This window comes from Rhineura floridana, chromosome 6, assembly GCF_030035675.1.
Source record: "Rhineura floridana isolate rRhiFlo1 chromosome 6, rRhiFlo1.hap2, whole genome shotgun sequence".
Classification (NCBI taxonomy): Eukaryota; Metazoa; Chordata; class Lepidosauria; order Squamata; family Rhineuridae; genus Rhineura; species Rhineura floridana.
Window position 1 is genome coordinate 85,091,242 of NC_084485.1, and position 19,440 is coordinate 85,110,681.

At 42.2% G+C, this 19,440-nt stretch overlaps 1 protein-coding gene across 5 annotated transcripts in view; it reads right to left on the reverse strand.

Moving 5' to 3' along the window:
* Positions 1-19,440, reverse strand: part of LOC133387641 (phosphatidylinositol 3-kinase regulatory subunit alpha-like) — a 239,943-nt gene that overhangs the window by 188,756 nt on the left and 31,747 nt on the right. The window lies entirely within an intron of this gene.

Consider the following 19,440-nt stretch of genomic DNA (forward strand, 5'->3'; position numbering starts at 1 on the left):
AGCTATAGTGAATGTACCAGGGGAGCAGGAGACCTGGTCTCCTCTCTGAGATATTGGACTGCCCTATGTGGTTAAAGTGTTGGACTACGGCCTGGAAGACCAGGGTTCGAATCCCCACATAGCCATGAAGCTCACTGGGTGACCTTGGGCCAGTCAATGCCTCTCAGTCTCATGAAAACCCTATTCATAGGGTCGCCATAAGTCGGAATCTACTTCAAGGCAGTACACACACATATAAATTTGTCAAAATGCAAACACAATTTGGGTTGGTCTTTCACAGTCCAATCCACTTCCTGTGGAGGAGGAGGAAGGGGAGGAGGGGGAGGGGAGCAGGAAGGAGGAGAGAAGGACAGGTTTGATCATTTGCATGTTTATTGAGTTCAGTGGGATTTACTCCCATGCAGTCATGCTTAGGATAGGTAAAACTGACCGGGGGAGGGAGAGATGGCTAGAGTGGGCAGGGAAGGAGGAAGAAGGAAGAGGAAAGGGGAGGAGGAAGGGGGAAGAGAGGGGAAGGAGGGGAAAGCAAGGTCTGATCATTTGCATGCTTATTGAGTTCAATGGGATTTACTCCTATGTAATCACAGTTAGGATAGGTAAAACTGACCATGGGGGAGAAGTAGGGGGAGGGGAGAGGAGAGGGAAGGAGAAAGGGAGGGGAGAGGGGAGCGGAAGGAGGAAGAAGGAGTGGATTGGAGGAAGAGGGGCAAAGGAAGGGGCAGGGGAGGGCAGGTGTGATCATTTGCATGCTTATTGAGTTCAGTGGTGTTTACTCCCATGCAATCATGCTTAAGATAGGTAAAGCTGACCAGGGGGAGGGGGAGGGGGGAGGGAAGGGGCAAGAGTGATGGGATAGGAAGAAGGAGGAAGGTGCAATCATATTTGAAAATGGAAATGGACTGCCTTCAAGTCGATCCCAACTTATGGTGACCCTATGAATAGGGTTTTCATGGTAAACGGTATTCAGAGGTGGTTTTACCATTGCCTTCCTCTGAGGCTGAGAGGCAGTGACTGGCCCAAGGTCACCCAGTGAGCTTCATGGCTATGTGAGGATTCAAACCCTGGTCTCCCTGGTTGTAGTCCAATATTGACCTGGGGGAGGGGCAGGCAGGGTAGGTGCGTGGGCACTGGGAAGAGGGGAAGCCCCTTTCCTTTCCAAAAGGAAAGTATTGTGAACAGTATCATTAATTTTCAGGGTTTCCCCCACCTTTTTGTTCCACAGCAGGCACGTGTAGCCTCCCACCCAAATTTAAACCAAAGCTGTCCCTGGCCACATCCACACCAGACCTTTATTTCACTTTGGACAGTCATGGCTTCTCTCAAAGAATCCTGGGAAGTGTAGATAGTGAAGGGTGCTAAGAGTTGCTAGGCGACACCCTGTTCCCCTCACACACCTTCAATCAGAGTGGCTGACTGTTAAACCAGTCTGGCCACTGGAACTGTTAGGAGAATAGGAGTCTCCTCTCAGCACCCTTGACAAACTACACTTCCTAGGATTCTCTGAGGGAAGCCATGACTGTCTCACGTGAAATCAAAGTCTGGTGTGGGTGTGGCCCCGATCAGCCAAGCCAAGCAGCTGGGAGTCTAGCTTTTAGAATACTGAGCATGGCCAACATTATCATTCAGTTCAATGCAAAATTTATTAAATTAATTAAAAATCAGCCAGGTGTTCTTTTAACTTTTAAACTGCAGAAGATGAAGGTGAGTGTATGGGACAAAGTCAGTAACAGGATTGCGGATACTCTGTGAACATGGCTGATTTTTAATGAATTTCAACAGATTATGAGAACTCGGAGAAAAAAGTCAAAAAGGGCTCTGGCGTTTTTTTCTCTCTCTTTAGACTTTGAACTCTTGATTCTTTCTGACTGTTTTGTTTATCGCCATGAAAATTGACAAGGTTGTTAAGCAAGTGTTTCTGAGTTCAGAAGTATAAGTTTTGTAAGGTTTTGTTTTCAAATGAGCTTATGGGAAGCATCAGAATGGGAAGGGGGTATTTTCAATTTAACATTGTGGAAAGTGAAAAATCCACGCTGGCTACAGTATACAGCCACTCTCGTGGCTGTATAATAAATGGAATATGCAAAGTGCCTTGAGATTCAGCAAAGTATCATGGCACCCAAACAAAGTAAAGAAGTAATAAAGCATCCTTTTATTTATCTCAATGAAATCAACAGGCTTAGATCTGAAAATGATGCATTCCCCTCGGATTCGTCCACCAGCATTTGGATATTCAGATCAAATCTAATGTAATATGCTTAGCACAAGTAAAAGAAGATTTCACAGGGGTTTTGTGGGGTTTTTAAAGTCTCAGCTTGGCATTCAGATGAGTTGTTGAATTCTCTGCACAGACAGAGCTCTGAGAGGATGCTTAGGTAGTTCTGTGTCCTCATCCCAAAATATCATCTGTTGCCTAGCACTCTGATTGGCTGTGCAAAGAAGGAATTCATTGGTGGAAAATGTAGAATGAGGGGAAGGAATTGGGAGAGCACAGTGAAGATGATGGGTGCCTATTCTAGCAATGTTTATATACAGTATACATGCATGCTATCTACAGATGTATTAATGAGTGCACTATTGCACAATGTTTCAAGTGTGACAGCTAACATACACATAAGCACTTACAGCCACACTGAAAGTTGTGCGTGTGAAGGACTGACAGTGCACATTTGTGCATATTTACTTGAAAAAACTTGCCAGTCGTCTGTCACTGTGCACGGTACTCCTCTTTAGTGAGACACAATCCTAAGGAATGTCATGCACCACTGTACTGCAGTGCATATTACGTCAGCTAGAAGAGACATTGAAGGAAAAAGGGTAACACAGAGGTCTTTTAAAAAGCTGGTAAATTAGTGGCTGTAGCCCAGGTTTCCATAACCAAGGTTCTTCTTGGCAGGCAGTTTTGTGGATGCTTGGAGGACAGCACAAAGAAGAAGCTACCCCATCACGTGGGTATGGCCTGAATGATAAATCAACACAATAATAAATCAGCAGCAGAAGGGAAGCAAGCTGGAGTAGATGCTTCATTTCTGTTTGGTTCCGGGCATGGCAGCCAATGTCTGATTGAAAGAAGGGCTTGCAGCCCGAGTTAGCAAATATGAGTGTCACCCTGTCATCCATCCATCCATCCAATGACTTTCCTGCCCTCCTCAAATTACATCACCAGTGTGGTGCAACTTCCTTGGCTGTGGATATAATAAATCACTGTGAACCTCAGCTGCTGAAGGACTGATGGAACAAAGGAGGATTCCCTCCCTGTTCACAAAAATATTGGGCTCAAAGACGCTTTGGCTGATTACTTTTCTGTGGGCAGGCAGTTGGAGGAAGGAACTAGAATTCTGTATTTTGTCATCAAACTATAGAGTTTTCATACAGATCTCTTAATTTAGGTTTCTTGTGGTTATGAATGCAGGGCTGTTTTGGGAGAGGAGGGGAAGGATCTGCCACTGCAGTCTTCATCAAGGTATCCCTCTTCTCCTGAGTCTTACAAGATTCTTCACTCCTCTGATTGAGAAACAGCATCAAATGCCTGATAAATGGGTCTCTCTGTTGAAAGGGAGCTGAAGAGTAAATTACTGTAATAGAAAACGGCTTAAGTAGCAGTGTACGGTTCAACTCCTTTTACTGCAAAATCCATAGCACTAATTGCTTATTGACTCCCCGGCATGGTGACATCACCACCAGCCAACCAACATCTCCCATGCAAATGAAATAAGAGGTAAAAAGATAGAAAGAAGCTGAGTGGCTTTGCAGAAGTCATGTATGGGTCTAAAGATCAGTACTGCAGTGGGTGACAGACAGGAGGGGCTGATTGGGAGAGTATTAATTTTTTCTCTCTCAAACAGTCAAGATAACACACACAAAAAAACACTTGCCGAGGGCTTCCAGATTAAAGTTCCCTAGCTTATTTTCTTAAACTTTGGGGCCAGGTGAATTCTATGGCTTAATCTCTGTGAAATCAAAGTAGGAGTTTCTATATTGATACCAGTCTTTTGATAAGGGGCAAAAAGTCTCCCTCTTTTTCTCTCTCCACTCCACAGCACTCTCTTGGTTTCTTTTTCTCTGTTCCCTCCCCCCCCACCTGCTGCAGAATGCATCCTCATCACTCATACCGCACTTTTTTTCTGTTTCCCACAGTTAGCACCTCTATCCCCACTTCTCTCCATTTCTTCTTTCACTCTCGTCATTGCTCTGTTTTGCTCTCCCCTCCCCTTACTTCGAGTCCTCTTATGTTTGGTGGCAATAACACACAAGGCAATAACACACAATGCCTCCTTTATTATTTTTATAGTTACTCTCCTGGGAAGTCACACCATGAGTGAGGGAGTCTCTGACATAAGTGGGCTACGCAACATGGCATGCTGGCAAACAAAGACCTCTGAATACGAGGAAAGGCATAGCAATGTAGACACAGATGCAAACATTTTGCTGGGCTTTGGACAGGTCGTCCATGTGCTTCTTTTGTTATGTCAGTGGGACATAGGAACCACTGCGGCACGGCTTCTTCTCATACCATGGTGGCAACATGAAAAGCCCTGATGCATGTAAGAGAAGTTTGTTATGAGGCTCCTAAACTGTGCTACTGCCCCTTGTGGCCAGTGGAGGCTGGGCCACTAGGGCAAGTGGGGCACTGCCCCACCAACCTCAGCCTGTAGTCACTTGCCTGCCTTTTTAGTTATGACCTGTCCATGGAGCAGCACCACTTGTCAGCTTCCTCCTCCTTAATCTTAGTGTTGCCCTTGAACAACTCGGTAGGGAGAAGGATGGGGACAAAACAAGAATTAGTTGTCTGTGCACTTGTCATTGGCTTTGGATCCACCAACTGTTGGGCTCCCTGCCTTCCGCCCTACTAGTCCCAATGGGCCCCAGCCACCACTGCTTGTGGCAATATTGAGGTAGTTAGGAGCAGCATCGCACCAAGCCAAAAACAACTAATGTGATCCCACACTGACAGTCTAAGGCCCTATCTGCACTATACATTTAAAGCCATAGCATACCCCTTTAAACAGTCACGGTACATAATTCTCAGAGTGGCTTAACAGTCAATCCGTCATCCCAGGGACTCTGGGAATTCCAGTTCTGTAAGGGGAATAGTGATCTCCTAACACCTCTCAGCACCCATAACAAACTACAGTTTCCAGGAAGCCATGGGTTTTTAAAGTAGTATGAAACTGCTTTAAATATTTATTGCAGATGGGGCATAATTTTAATGAAGGGTGGGAGGCTTAAATGTCCCCACAAAGAAGTGAGAAAGAACCACATACAATGGATATTTTGCTATTTCAATAGCCAGGGAGATGGCCATCATTGCCCTGCAAGCATTATGTTGTTCAGGCCAGCACAAGCTACACAGTGGCTCATAAATGAAAGGTTTAGTTCTCTTCAATCACCTGTCCTTTCAACTGTTAGCTTATTGGTCTCAAGCTAGGAGAACCAATACTTGTGTACACTGAGACCCTGCCAGAGTTGACAGGCAGCTCTCAGTCGCAACACACACACATACACCAGTACTTAGTTTTGTAATCATCGTAAGAGCAAGGAATAAGAATGTACAGAGTAAGTACAGAAACTAAAAATTAAAACATATCATCAGTACAACAGCGGGAAGAAATTATTCCCCCTCCTCTTTCGACATTGCAATACAAACTGTAAATGCTGAGCTTTGCAACTAGTAGTTATAGAGCTGCTAAGCTAGGATAATGACTATTAAGGCATACTATAGTACTGATTTCACCAACTTTGTGCCCTCCAAATGTTTTGGACACAGTGCTAGCTTGGGCTGATGGGAGTTGTACTGCAAAAGGCAGCAGGTTGTCAAACACTGCTACACTGCTTACCTAGAAATACGCTTAAGAAAAATAGCCAGGCTGTGTCAGCCTGGCTTAGCCATACTGCTGCCTAAATCCAAAGACAGGCTGCCTCTCCCATGATCTGCTGGGACATGGGTGGGTGGACTGCAGACTGTGCAGCAAGGAGGGGCTGAAGGAAGAACTTTGTCTCTTACCGCTTACTAAGTACTGGGGGAGGGGTTTGCCACACTGCTCCAGCTGCAGAGCCTCCATAGATCCATAGTCTGTTGAAGTAATTGGTCAAGCCTGTAATGGTGGCGGCTGTTATAGTGCAATGGCACAACATACCCCCAAGTCTCTTTCCCCAAGTCCCTGGTCATCAGTGTAAGGAAGTGCCACTGCCCTATGGTCACCAAGGCCACCTAGCCTGCCAACAGACATCAACAACACTGTGACAACAGAGCAGACAGGCCAATGGCAGCAAGAAGGACCATGGTACATTTGCCTTCACAGCCTTACTGTAACATCAGCAGTAGGGTTATGGATACTATTCCATGACTGCACATATAAACAGAGAAAATGGCACAGACTTTGATGTTGTGTCCAAAGAACCTTCGCTTTCGTAAAAATAACCCCACCATATTTCTATCCCCTCTAGTTGCAAAATAGACTACAGTTTACGTGATAGTGCCTAACAAAGCCAAAGGAAGAAGGCTGCTCTAGAAGCTTGCCAGAGCTGTGAGATCACAGGGCTACTCAACTTTTCTCTCTCTCTCACACACACACAGGAGTGGGCCAAACTAGATGTGACATAATCAGATCTCACAAAGTTGTTTTTTAAATTAAAATTAAAAAGCAACCACTGGGTAAACAGGGAAATTTTCTATTAAGGCTACAACAGAAGGGGAGGGACGAATTCTCTTCCCCAGCTTTTTTCTCAACTTAAATTCCGCCTATACAGCTTCTATTAGCTAAGGGGGCAGCCTCAGAGGAAGGCAATGGTAAACCACCTCTGAATACCGCTTACCATGAAAACCCTATTTATAGGGTCGCCATAAGTCGGAATAGACTTGAAGGTAGTCCATTTCCATTTGCATTATACCTGCCTTTCCCCTCTCTTCCGTAGATAACAGTAGCTTCAGGAAGAGAATGGGTACAATTTTTGTCTAGGAAATGGCACAGGTGAGGGTTAATCCCCAGCTCCACTGCTACAGCCCCAATCCAAATTGTGGGCCCTACAGCTGCTTGTAACTAAAGAAAATGTCCTCTGACAACTCAGTCACAGATCCGTCATGTCACATCTAGTTTGGCCCTAGGACTCTCAAATGTGGCTCTGTTCCAGGAATGGCTTTGACTTCTTAACATGTGCAAAACTTAGCAAATGTCATCCATTCCTAACTGTAGCTTGATTAATGCAATGGTCTACGTGGAAATGCAGAATGCAGCTGTCCTTGAGGTGCACAGTTGGGACCACATCATTCCATTTATCCAGGAATTGTGCAGGCTGCCAATGTAGTTTCCAGATCCAATTCAAGATGCTGGTTTTAACCTTGAAAGATGTAAATGGCTTTGCTGTAGCATATATCAGGGAACACCCATCTCCATTTGAACCTGCCCATCCTTTTACACTTTCAGGTGTGGTGTCTTGTTCCAGGATCCTGTGTCCTGCCAAGTAACACCTGGTGGGGCAAGGAGTAGGATCTTCTTAGCGGCAAGTCCAACCCTATGGAACATGCTTCCAGTAGGAAAACAGCCAAAGCCAACCACATCTGGTCTCCTTAAGGCAAGTGGAGATGTTTCAGAGTTATTATTTTGGTAAGCGTTTACTTGACTGTCTTTATGCATCTTTTTATTGTCATGTTTTATTTTTAAGTAATTGCTTTTTCTTCTGTGATCAATGCTTGTAAACTGTCTTGATTTCACTCTTGAGGAAGTCAGGATAGAAATTCAGGAAACAAAAATCATCATTACCATCATCATCAAGCTAGGATTTTAAATTAGTTCATATCCCCCATAGATTGCCATAGAAAATCAACAGCAATAGTGAACTCCCAAGAAAGAATGGGTGTACATGATCAGCAGTACTGAGTTGGGATTTGTGGGAATGGTCCTCATGGACAGTCCTAGGAGGCAACAAGCTGTTTTGGGGAGGATTTCCCTCTGATTGTATAATAGCCCCTTCTCCATAGGACTCTGGAGGTGGGGATGCTCTTGCTCAGAATTCCCTACATCAAGCAGCGTATTGGACTAGATCAGCCTTCCCTAGGGTTGTCGGAGAAACCTGTTCGAAAACAGATGTGGAAATTGCCAATGTTCATTTATTTGTCCCATGTCTGGAATGGAAATCAATCCACAAATATGAACAGTATTCAATGTTGTTGTTTTCATTTATGCAAATGACAGATAATCAGTGCCTCCCTCCGCCCGCCCCCCATTAGCATTGTGTTTCCTTTGTACTGAAATGACAGAATAATTAAATGATTGCTTAATTAATTACATAACATAGTGGACAGCAAAATTAATAATGTAGTTTTTGTCAGAAGCCAAACTGCAAAATAATGGAAATAGCGCTGCATGTGACAAATGCAGGCTAGTATGGAAATCAATGTCTTATCACAGTCCTACTTTTCCTTAACCTGGTACCCTCCAGATGTTTTGGATTAGAACTTCCTTCATCCCAGACCGTTGAAGATGCTGGCTGGCATAGAAATTGTAGTCCAAAGCATCCGGAGGGGACCAGGTTGGGGAAGGCTGGACTAGATGCCCTACAAAACCCCTCCGACTCTAGGATTCTATATGGAACAATTACTGAAGCCAGCAGAAGAGAGCAAAACTGGAAAGTCTGTCTTTCAGTTGCAACAGTTCAAGTAATTTCTCAGGGTTGTAGCCACCATCTCTGGCAAAGCCACCACCTCGTAATCATCTTCTGAGATGGACTAAGCAGCTCCACTTACAGCAAAGACAACGAGGAATCACAAACCAAACAGCATTTAAATGAAAACCAACTGCAGTAAGATTAGCCCTTTTCAGGGAGCATATTTCAGAGCAGAGAAAAGTGTCACAAAGATAAAGCTGCTGGATGCCACCAAAGTAGAAATTAAGCACCAGAAGGCAGGCAAAATGGAAACTGGGAAAATGTCAAAATAATGCTATGCATTCACCACCTGGAAATGGACTACTGAGCTATAAGAACAGTTCTCTGTATTCTATAATAATCAATAAATATTATTATACAATAATTTTCCATTTTAATATAGCTCTTCCAGTAGAATACACACACACACGCAAAAATGACCCTAACCTAATTACTTCTCCATTTTACTGCAAGGATGAATCATTGTCAGAGCCAGAAATAAATCTTGCAAGATCCCTAGCTCCTTTGACATCTCTCTGTAACAGTTCATGGGTCCACAACACTTCAGCCTGCAAAGTTAAGTCCTGGTTGCCTTGTGTTGGTTTTGCATATATCAGCATTGAGCATGTAATAGTGACTGAACCGTTCCCTAGAGTTTTATTTTATAATAAAAGCAACCTTACTTTTATCTAATTTTTAAATTTATCTAGATGCTTACACACTAGGCGTTCACTATAGAATAACCATGGTCTGTTTATTCATTTTATATGGGGCGTCTGCCTACATGACATAGTAATTAAGCTGTTGTTTCCTGTGTTTTCTCTATGGTTATTCCGCCTCTTTTCAGGTTGGCAAAAACTTGGCTTTTTTAAAAAAAGGATGGAAGGGTAGCGCAATCGCCAGAGATGATGTAGATTACCACGTTTTGGTTTTTGGTATTTGTTTTTAAAGAGGCATGGGCTTCACATGTGTAGTGATGTAACAGGTGGGTGAATCTATCAACATGTTGGTCATTTGTTCTGTATTTTATGGTTATATAATTTTATTATTTTTCTTTATGAGTTGGAGGTTTATAAATAGTCTTATTTATACAGTATAAGACTATGAACATTCATCTAATTAAACCTCCAATTTATAGTGTGTTTATTTTTAACTTCCAGGGGCCAATTTAAAGTGCCCAATTAATGCTTATAGCTCTAAAAAACTTGGAACCAGGGTACCTTCCATATATATCTTCTTACTTTCTCCCTTATATATCTAACCAAACCTTAAGATTCTCTTTAGGAACCCTGCTTTGAATGCCAGAGCTGAATGAAATGAGGGACAGAACCACCAGGTAGTGGCACCCAGATTATGAACCCATTTCCCAGAGATCTCTGCTTTGCACCATCCTTGTAGTCTTTTCCGCACCAGGGGTAGAATTTTCTGTTCATCTCAGCTTTTTAAATAACATGTAGTTTTTAAATTCGTGTTTAAACTGTGGGGTTGTGGCTAGTTTTGTTTTCTTCTCTTATTTGATTTTATGGCTTAAGTTTTATTTTGTATTTAAATAGTTTATATATTTATTTATTGTTTAAAGTGAAAACAAATAAACCTTTTAATCTGTGCTGTCTATTTTATCAAAGTATTTGTAAAATAGTGCCTAAATAAAAAGATTTCGCACAAATTTTAAAATTGATTAGATAAATAACATGTTATCTTTCTAGGCAGCACCATTTTAGCATTATGTTAATTCCCACCCCAGCCTTTTAAAAGATGAAACACTTTTCAGCCTATCTTTTTAAAAAAGATATGAAAGGAATTGCATAATAGCACCTAAATTTAAAAAAAGAAAGAACTGCAGTGCAAATTTTTAACATGATTTTTTTTTAAAAAAAATGGTGCATTCAGACAGCTACATCACAGCTACTGTCATGGATAGAACACAGCAAGATGTACACACACAAAAAGGGCTATGCCCCTGAAGTGTGGAACGTCAATTGCAATTCCTCTTGTAGCTTGCACTAGAAAGAGCAATGATTGGGTAGTGGGAGGAGCTGCCAGTCTGTAAGCACCCATGGAGGTTTCAGAGGCAGGACCCAAGACTGCCAATCAATATAGTGAGCCATTATTACCTATTATTTATTACTAGCTAAATGCTTTAGGTACTTTCAGGCATTATATTTACCCCAAGGTGGCAGGAACTATAGGAAGTCCATTACTAATGTGCTGGAGTAAACCATTAGCACTATTTCCCTACAACTTGCTATCCCCTCTAGAAAAGTAATCCAGCACCTGCCTGGAAGTTCTCACTTGACTTTTAAAAATTGCTTTCAGTATTACATACTACATTGTGGACTAACTTTTACATCCAAACGGAACTTCTTATTAAATTGATTATGAATGAAAATTGGTCTGCTTGTCTCCAAGTAGGGAAGAGAGGCAGTAGTATTTATAGGCAACATGCTGATGATGTCTGTCCTTGGCAGTCCCCCACAGATGCACAGATGAAGATGTTGCATAGGGCATGCTCTGATTTTCTACTACTGCATAGGATTTGAAACCATCTCTCCAGGTGATCATGAGATCTAGCTTCTACTTCCTTTTAGCTGGTCCTCTCAAGGGCTGGTAGCTGCATCTTGGTATATTATATGAAAGTGTTTTTGCTGGCAAATCACCTAGATATTATCACTGTAAGAAAAAGGTAACCTGGCCAGCTACTGTGAATAAATGAATGGCATAACAGGAATGCTATTGACTGGCTGCTATATAAGCACAAAAATTAAGGCGATGTCTGAAGGTACACATAGTGTACCATTTATTTACCATGACCCCTCTCAAAAATGCATGCTTGTCCTTTAATTGTAGGGGACAAGTGCACACGTGCGTGTACACACACACACGCAATAATAATTAAAAAAGAGATCTTGGAATTGAGCTGAAAAACACTTCTCCAGTTAGCTTTTTTTCTCATAGGATAACCAAATTTTTATTTATTTATTTATTTTTATTATTTAATTTGTATTCCACCCTTCCTCCCAGCAGGAGCCCAGGGCAGCAAACAAAGCGCCAAAAACACTTTAAAACATCCTAAAAACAGATCTTAAAATACATTAAAACAAAACAGCGTTAAAAACATTTTAAAAAAACTTTTTAAAAGGGTTAAAAACATCATTAAAAACATATTATTAAAAACCAAAATCTGTATCTCTTCCATTATCTCATCTTCCATATTTTTTGTGATGTTGTGATTTTCAGTTGTTTTTAAATGTTTTTAATGACATATTTTTAAACTGATTACCCACCCTGAGACCTCTGCATGAAGGCCGGGCAATACTGATACTGATACTAATACTAATAATCCATTTGGTGCCCTCTAAAATAACTTTACCTCAAGGTTAAATTCTGGACATTTTCTGAGTATGTGACAGCTACTCCTTTTCAGTTTATGCAGAAGTATAGCGAGTTAATAAGACGTTTCTTACTAGCAGTATATTTCCTCCCCCCTCAGAAATGGTTTTGGACTCTGTACAATTTCAGGTTTACATCCCTAAGAACATAAGAAGAGCTCTGCTGGATCAGACCAAAGGGCCATCTAGTCCAGCACTCTCTTCTCACAGTGGCCAACCAGATGCCCATGGGAAACTTGCAAGAGCAATTTCCTTGCACAGTTCCATCAGGGAAGGTCAGCTGGTTCGTCCATCCAGCCCAGCACTTCCTACTCTGACTGGCAGCAGCTCCCCAGGGTCTTGGGGAGGGAGACATCTTTCATATCACCTGCTAACTGACCTTTCATTTAAATTGGAGACGCCAGAAATAGAAACAGAGACCTTCTGAACACAAAGCATGTGCTCTACCACTGAGCTACAGCAGGGAGCTCAGAACTAAAAGAAAATTTATGTTCTAAAGGAAGAAGTGGTTTCCATCCTTAGGACTGAATACTAGTCTCGATGTTGTTCAAATTCAAATGTGCAAAGCAACAGCCCAGTTGAACTATAAAGGATTACAGCTTCTGGTTCATGCAGTGGCATACTGTGGGGAAAAAAATATCACTAAGATTTTGTTTTCAAACACAGTGTTAATTTACCTTAACCAGGTTCTCATAATATTGCATAGGAAAAAATATTTACTTTTTGAAAAATGGTTGGCGTACCTAACAAGTGTGAAAAGCCGTGTGTATGCCTCTTTCCTTATGGTTCAATGGGGGAATTCAACGAGACACAGAAGGAATGGTTCTACTGAAATGCTTGCCTTTGACAAGATCTCTACACTTGTTTTGCACCCTGTTAATCCATACTAAAGGAGCAAATAATAGATGTTGGGGGGGTTCACTGGGGAAATTGTGCGGGGGAAGGAATTAATCTTGTTCCCATTACTTTGCAGCCCCCTGTTTGGCTGGGGAAAAAAACAAGAGGGAACTTTTGCCTCACTGCTAGTGCCCGGTTAGCAAAACCAGTCTCTCGCTATAAGGACCGTAGATGGCTAAACAGGCTGTTGTCCCTGGCCTGCCTGGCAGTTCTTACTTGAATTGCACTCACAGAGGTTGTTACCATATTATACTACACTGTGAGCTAACTTCTGCATCCAAATGGAACCCAAGAACATCTTATTAAATTGCTGATGTCTGGAAAATTGCTCTGCTTATCTCCAAGTGGGGGAGAGAGAGACAGTGTTTATAGACAACATGCTGATGAAGTCTGTCCTTGTTGTGCCCCCAAGAGGCAGAGATGAACAGGGCTTTCAACTGCCAGCATCCAATCTAATTTTACACTACATCTCTGTTTGCCAGTCTCTGGAAACCATTACTCACTCATTAAAGCCTTCGTTTCCTTCTGCAAGTTCCATCTGATATTCTGCTAGTTCCTCTACACCACTGCTATGGCTTGAATGCCTCTGAAACCATGTCATAGGATGCTGAGCCTTTCATCTCTAGGATGTAAGGTCAAATGCAATCTGCTAGGTACTGACATACACAAGCTCCAGACCTGGGCATAGGGGAAGGGGAGAATACTAATGTTAGGTATTTGAATGTGTTATGTATTCTAGGAAACTGACATAAATGCATTTGGCCTTAATACTATTTTCAACTGCAAAATATGTTTTAACTAACACGTTATGGGGATACAGGCGCTGCAGGCAGAAAGGAACAGTGGACATGGTACATCAGACTGTACAGACAAGAAGTGAATAAGGGGAGAATGGGTGTTAAGAAAGATGTGTTGGCGCTGTAGTTTCACAAGCTCCTTATCATGCCTCCTGCATGTTTTAAAATCCTCATGCCAACCGCAGGCTGAGTAATGTGCCCTCTTGCTTAAAAATTAAGTCACCTGAGATTCTCAAGATTAAAAATAAAAGGCCACTAGATTGTGTGCTAGCAAGTTGTTCTGGAATTGGCAAATATGCTTATTTATTTATTTTATGTATTATTTGATTTATATCCCACCCTTCCTCCCGGCAGGTGCCCATGTCTATGCTTATAGACTTCAACCTTCTCTTTGTCCACTGACCCTAAATACAGTGGTATTTGAATGCTGATATTAAAAGACTTTTTAAATTACTCTGTTACTTTAAAGGACTTTCATACTTTTAACTGATTCAATACATCTCATACTAGTAAGAAGCAGAAGTAGTAGAAGAAGATGAAGAAAGATACAAGTAAACTACTATATATAATAATAGGCAACAAGGATTCCAAGAATCCTTCCTTCTTCCTTTGCTGCTCTTCCTGCAGAGATCAAAACTATGGCCCACAATTAAACTCTCTAACCTGCCCCAAGTTGTACAGCAAAAGACTGGGTTGCTTTGGCAGCTTGGACAGGATGTGGGAGCCTGGCTTGGCTGAACACTCCTCTCCTTCAGCAGCAGTTACCCCAAGAGGTGACTCTGGCAAACTGCAAACCATCTGCCTTGATTGACCAAGGTTTCATCAAATATGGATGGAGATCCATTCCTGATCTTTGTGATTCTCCTAAATTCCCACAACATATGAACTAAACCAAAGCTGCGATAGAAGAGGCAGGACTGAATACAGTTGCTGCATTGCACCTTGACAACAGACAGTAGGCATCTCTTTTAGAATTTGCCTCACACATGTCAGCTGTTGGGAGGGGCATTACAAAGGGGCAAAACACACACAACCTGTTTATTGGATGGTGGCATTTCATTTAGTGCCTCTAGCATCATGCCACCTGGATATGAAAACATACTGCAATTACACCTATATTATTATCAGTCACAGTAGTGTAAACATCTATTTCAACTTCTTTTACAAGGAGGGTCCTAGGGAATCACAGCAATGCCCAGCTGTGGACAGAGGAGACCTCAATAATTACTATAATTCACATTCCAGAGAGACAGTAAGACTGCTTCTCTCACACATGGGCCCAACTATGTACCATTAACTTGTCCCGTATCAATGGTATCAAGGGTTTAGGGGCAAATGAGAGCAACTAGAATTAGCAAGAATTCTCAGAAGCCAATCTCTTTCAGGTGGGGAACAGGAATTATAGAAACCATAGTACAGATAAGTTTCGTGCCAGCTTAGAGCTCAAAATCCCTCTGCTAGTTAGTTATGTTTGAGTAAGGCAGCTTGTGAGGCTTCAAGGAGCATGAAAATTGACTGTCGAGTTAAAAGAAGACATTTCCTCCACCTCAATTTCAAATTGAAGGAGATATTCAGTTCCATTTTCCCATCCCATATAACACCAACTTAACTGCCTCACCATTGTTAAGTTACCATTTGGAATGAAGCAGCAAAGAAGCAAGATGTGCCTTATTCAAAATGACAGCCATGTTAGATAGCAAAACAAGGCCCTCACTTTGTTTGAGATAGTGAAGAGCGGAAAAATGATTTTTTCTACTAAAATGAGGCTTGTGAAGAGTCATGTGGGGGATGGGCTGGCAACAACTATTCATTATCTTCCCAGGGCAGAGGTAGGGAATCTGTGATCCTCTAGATGTTGTTGGACTCCATGAGACCAATGGTCAGAGATAGTGGGAGTTGTAGTTCAACAACATCTGGAGGGTCACAGGGTTTCCAACCTCCCTGTCCTAGAGAGACTGGAAGTTCTGCAGGCAACGTGGCATGCACCTCTGCTATGCTTATGGATTACTTTTTTTTTCCTGACAGGAGAAAATGGCTGTGTTCTGGTGAACAAACCCACAGTTATCTCGCTCTTCCATGTGCTAAGATGAAAATTATTCTGCAAAAACTGTATCCTGTTTCATGGCTGATTCCAGCAACTCACAGCAATACAAAAATCAATCGTATAGTTGCAGTCCAGACACTCTAGTACCTGAAGGAAATTTGCACCTATATACATTAATTATAGCCCAGTTTTACATTGGGAATTAAATGAATTACAGTCAGGTTGAATCAAGATGGTGTCCATAATCTAACAAGGGGCCTGTACACATAGCACCAAAGTGTTGTCTGCAGGACAGTCCAGACATATGTTCTTGCTCTGGTGGTTAGAGGCATAGTCTCATGTGGATGCAAGTGTATTTGTGAGCCTCAGTTTGGATCAATATTTTCTCTATGCAACACATCCAGGTTGAACAAGAGTGAGGAGGACTAGATCTAGAGAAAAGAACAACAAGAAGAAACATCCGTCTTTCATGATTTGTGCCTCCAAATGGGTCACCAGATGTCTTTAAGTTAACTTTCCATGGAAAACTCACATTGTCCCTGCGAATGCTCACACACAATTCAGCTTCACTGGCTATATTTAATCTTCTTATTTAACAAGGTCCGCTTTCATGGAATTCATTCAAGTTTACTTTAATTAGCTTAGTTGCCTTGCATATCAAAGTGGAAATCAGCTGCAAAAATTCGGCACAATTGAACTGTCTGAGACAGTCTCAACTTCACTGAAGTAACTAACACAAGGCCTGTACTAATGTAAAATTTTGCAGCTGTAAGTGATTTCTGCGGCTGCATATCTTTGAAGGTATTTATGAGCTGGTCATCTAAGCAACTTCTTCAGATACAATCCCAAGACTGCCAACTGTCAGGAATACTTTCACGGTTCACAGGACCATCTCCAAGCAAGTTGTATGGATGAGTAGTTTGCACAAAACATTTTCATAAGCATGCAGCCACAGAAATTAGTCCAGGATCTATCCCATTGCTTCCAAACAGTATATTTGGAATGAATCTTAGTGACATTTGAGGTCAGCACTGACAGCAGCCAGCCAATCATCCAGAGGTTTGGTTCAAATACTATTTAAAATAATATTTAAAAGCCTGAAGCAAGTAAATTGTTTATCTGTTACTACCATGAGAGATTTAAAAAAAGGAACTAATTGATATGACAGGAAGCTTATATTAAATATTAGGAAAAAAATCTAAAACTTGGGGACAGTGATCTGTACCACACATGGACAACATTCAGGCCATGGGCTCCATTCAGCCGTCACAGGCCTTCACTGCAGCCCACATGGGTGACCAGCCCATTCCTCTGACATTGAATTTTTTCCCTGCCGAATTTTGCTGCCCATGCACCTTCCTCCCTGTGTAAACTGTGCTCCCCAAGCCCACCACACAGCTGTTTAGCAAGCTGGGGGGAGAATGATTTTGATGGGAAGAAAGAGATGTGAGGACAGCTCTTCCTAAACACTTCTTTCCCTATCACAAACCAGTACAAGTGAATGAGTGTCAGTGTGTATGTGGCTGGTCCTGCACATCACCAACTCTGACCACAGCAACTGCCACGTGTGTTCCTTGGGGACAAAATGGTTGCCCACCCCTAATCTGTACTGTACTGTACAGCCCATTATAATTTTCACACACTTTAACTGTCATAGTTTCCCCTACTGAATCTTAGAAGTCACATTTTGGCAAGGAAACTGAGAATATTCTGTTAAGACATCCTTGGCCCCTGTCATAAAACTACACATACCTTGGGAGAGGGAATAGCTCTTAAACCTGCTGAAACCATTGTAGATACGCCCTTGGTTCTTGCAAAAAGCTCTGTCCATGCAAAAGGGAGTGCACACCACACAGACAGAGTTTTTCTGGACTCACAAAAGAAAATCTTACATATCCCAAACTTTGTAAGTGCATCAGATCCTTTGGGAGTTCTGGGTCATACCCCTACCTTAGAAATTCTTGGAACAAAAAGTTGGATAAAAATACATCAAGGGTTATTTAAGTGCATCTAGACCTGTGAGCTGGTTTGCATGTAACGCTATGTCAAACCATGGCTTAGCATGCATGTGTGAGTGTGAGGGTTCCTGGAAAGGAAACTGTGAACACTCACTCCACCCCTAGTTCTTCTGCTGCTGCAGTGCTGTCAGCAAAGCCATTATTTGGCTTAGTGTGTTGTCTGAACCCGGGCTTGTGGTTTGTCATCTTCAGACAAACCATGAGATTTAAACCCAAGAACAAACCTTGGTTACAGCTTGTGGTCTGCTGGGAGTGAGACAAAATATTACGTCGGCTTTGTACAACACATCAAGCAAACTATGGCTTAGTTCATGGCAGCACAGGAGCAGGAGGACTGAAGGAGCACAGCAGCAGCTGTTATCTTCTCTCTGGGAACCTACCCATTTGTGTTAAGTCATAGTTTGGTTCAGCATTACGTGCAAACTAGCTAAGTGCAATGGCCATTCCAAATTGTGTCCTTGAATGTTATAAGCCGCCTTGATATACTTCTATGAAAAATGTGGCTGATAAATACTGTAACAAAAATTAATAGAATAAACTTCCACTCTTGCTAATGGGTGATGTTACATGACAAATGCTTTGGGATGAAGCTAATCTTAATAAAGGCCTTTCTAAGTACAGAGTGCTCCTTTGGTTTAAGTCAAGGGCAAGGAACCTATGGCCCTCTAAATGCTGAAGTCCAACTCCCATCAATGCCAGCCCCCCGCAAGCATAGCCAATGGACTAGGATGATAGGAGGTGTAGTCCAGCAGCCTTTGGAGGGCCACAGGTTAAAGTGAAGGGGGATAACATTTGTGCTTTTAAAATATCAGCTGCAAAGCCTTTAACACACACCTGCGCTAGAGGGTTCTGAGATACTCATCTAGCCTGAAAAGTCTTTTGTGGCTTAGCCTGCAGATGAGATAAGATGCTTTGTCCATGTTTCATTCTCCACTTGAATGTGAGAACATTTCATGGCTGTTACTGGTGTGCCTTGCTGCAGACAGTGAGGTATCTCGGGACTTGGTTTCTTAGTTCTGCTGGGGATGGATGAGCTCATGTTTCTTTATATAGATATCTCGTCAGATTCTTCTCCATAGCAACACGTCCTGGTGTGACAGCCTCTGGGCTTGTGCTGTCAGAGCGCCTGCCTGCTTGAGCTTGACACCACATCCTCCCCGTCATTGCAAACAGCATCCACTTAAAGGCAACAGACCAGAGAGGAGCCAGTTCAGGTAAGAGGAGGGCGGATCAGCATGCTGCTCCAAACCATCATACTGCCCTCTCTGTCTCCCCCCCTCTCTCTCACACACACACACAAAGCCAGAAACAGAATTGACTGTTACATTTTCTAATGCCACAGTGCCATCTTGTGGCCAATATATATATTTAAAAATACCATGCAGCAGGAAGATACTTAAAGATTAAAATAAACCAAAACCTAGGCTCCTTTGGGATGAAGGGAAAGACAGAAATCAGATAAATAATATAAATGTAAACAAACTAGAAACAGCAATAAGGAATAAGTACATAATGTGATAAAATTGTGATAAGAGAGACCCAAGAGGTCCTGCAATATTGGGAAAACCGAGTGGCACTGAGGACAGTATGCAAACCCAGTACAAACAATGTTATAACCACTATGCAATTCAGATCTATACTCATTTAGTTCCAAA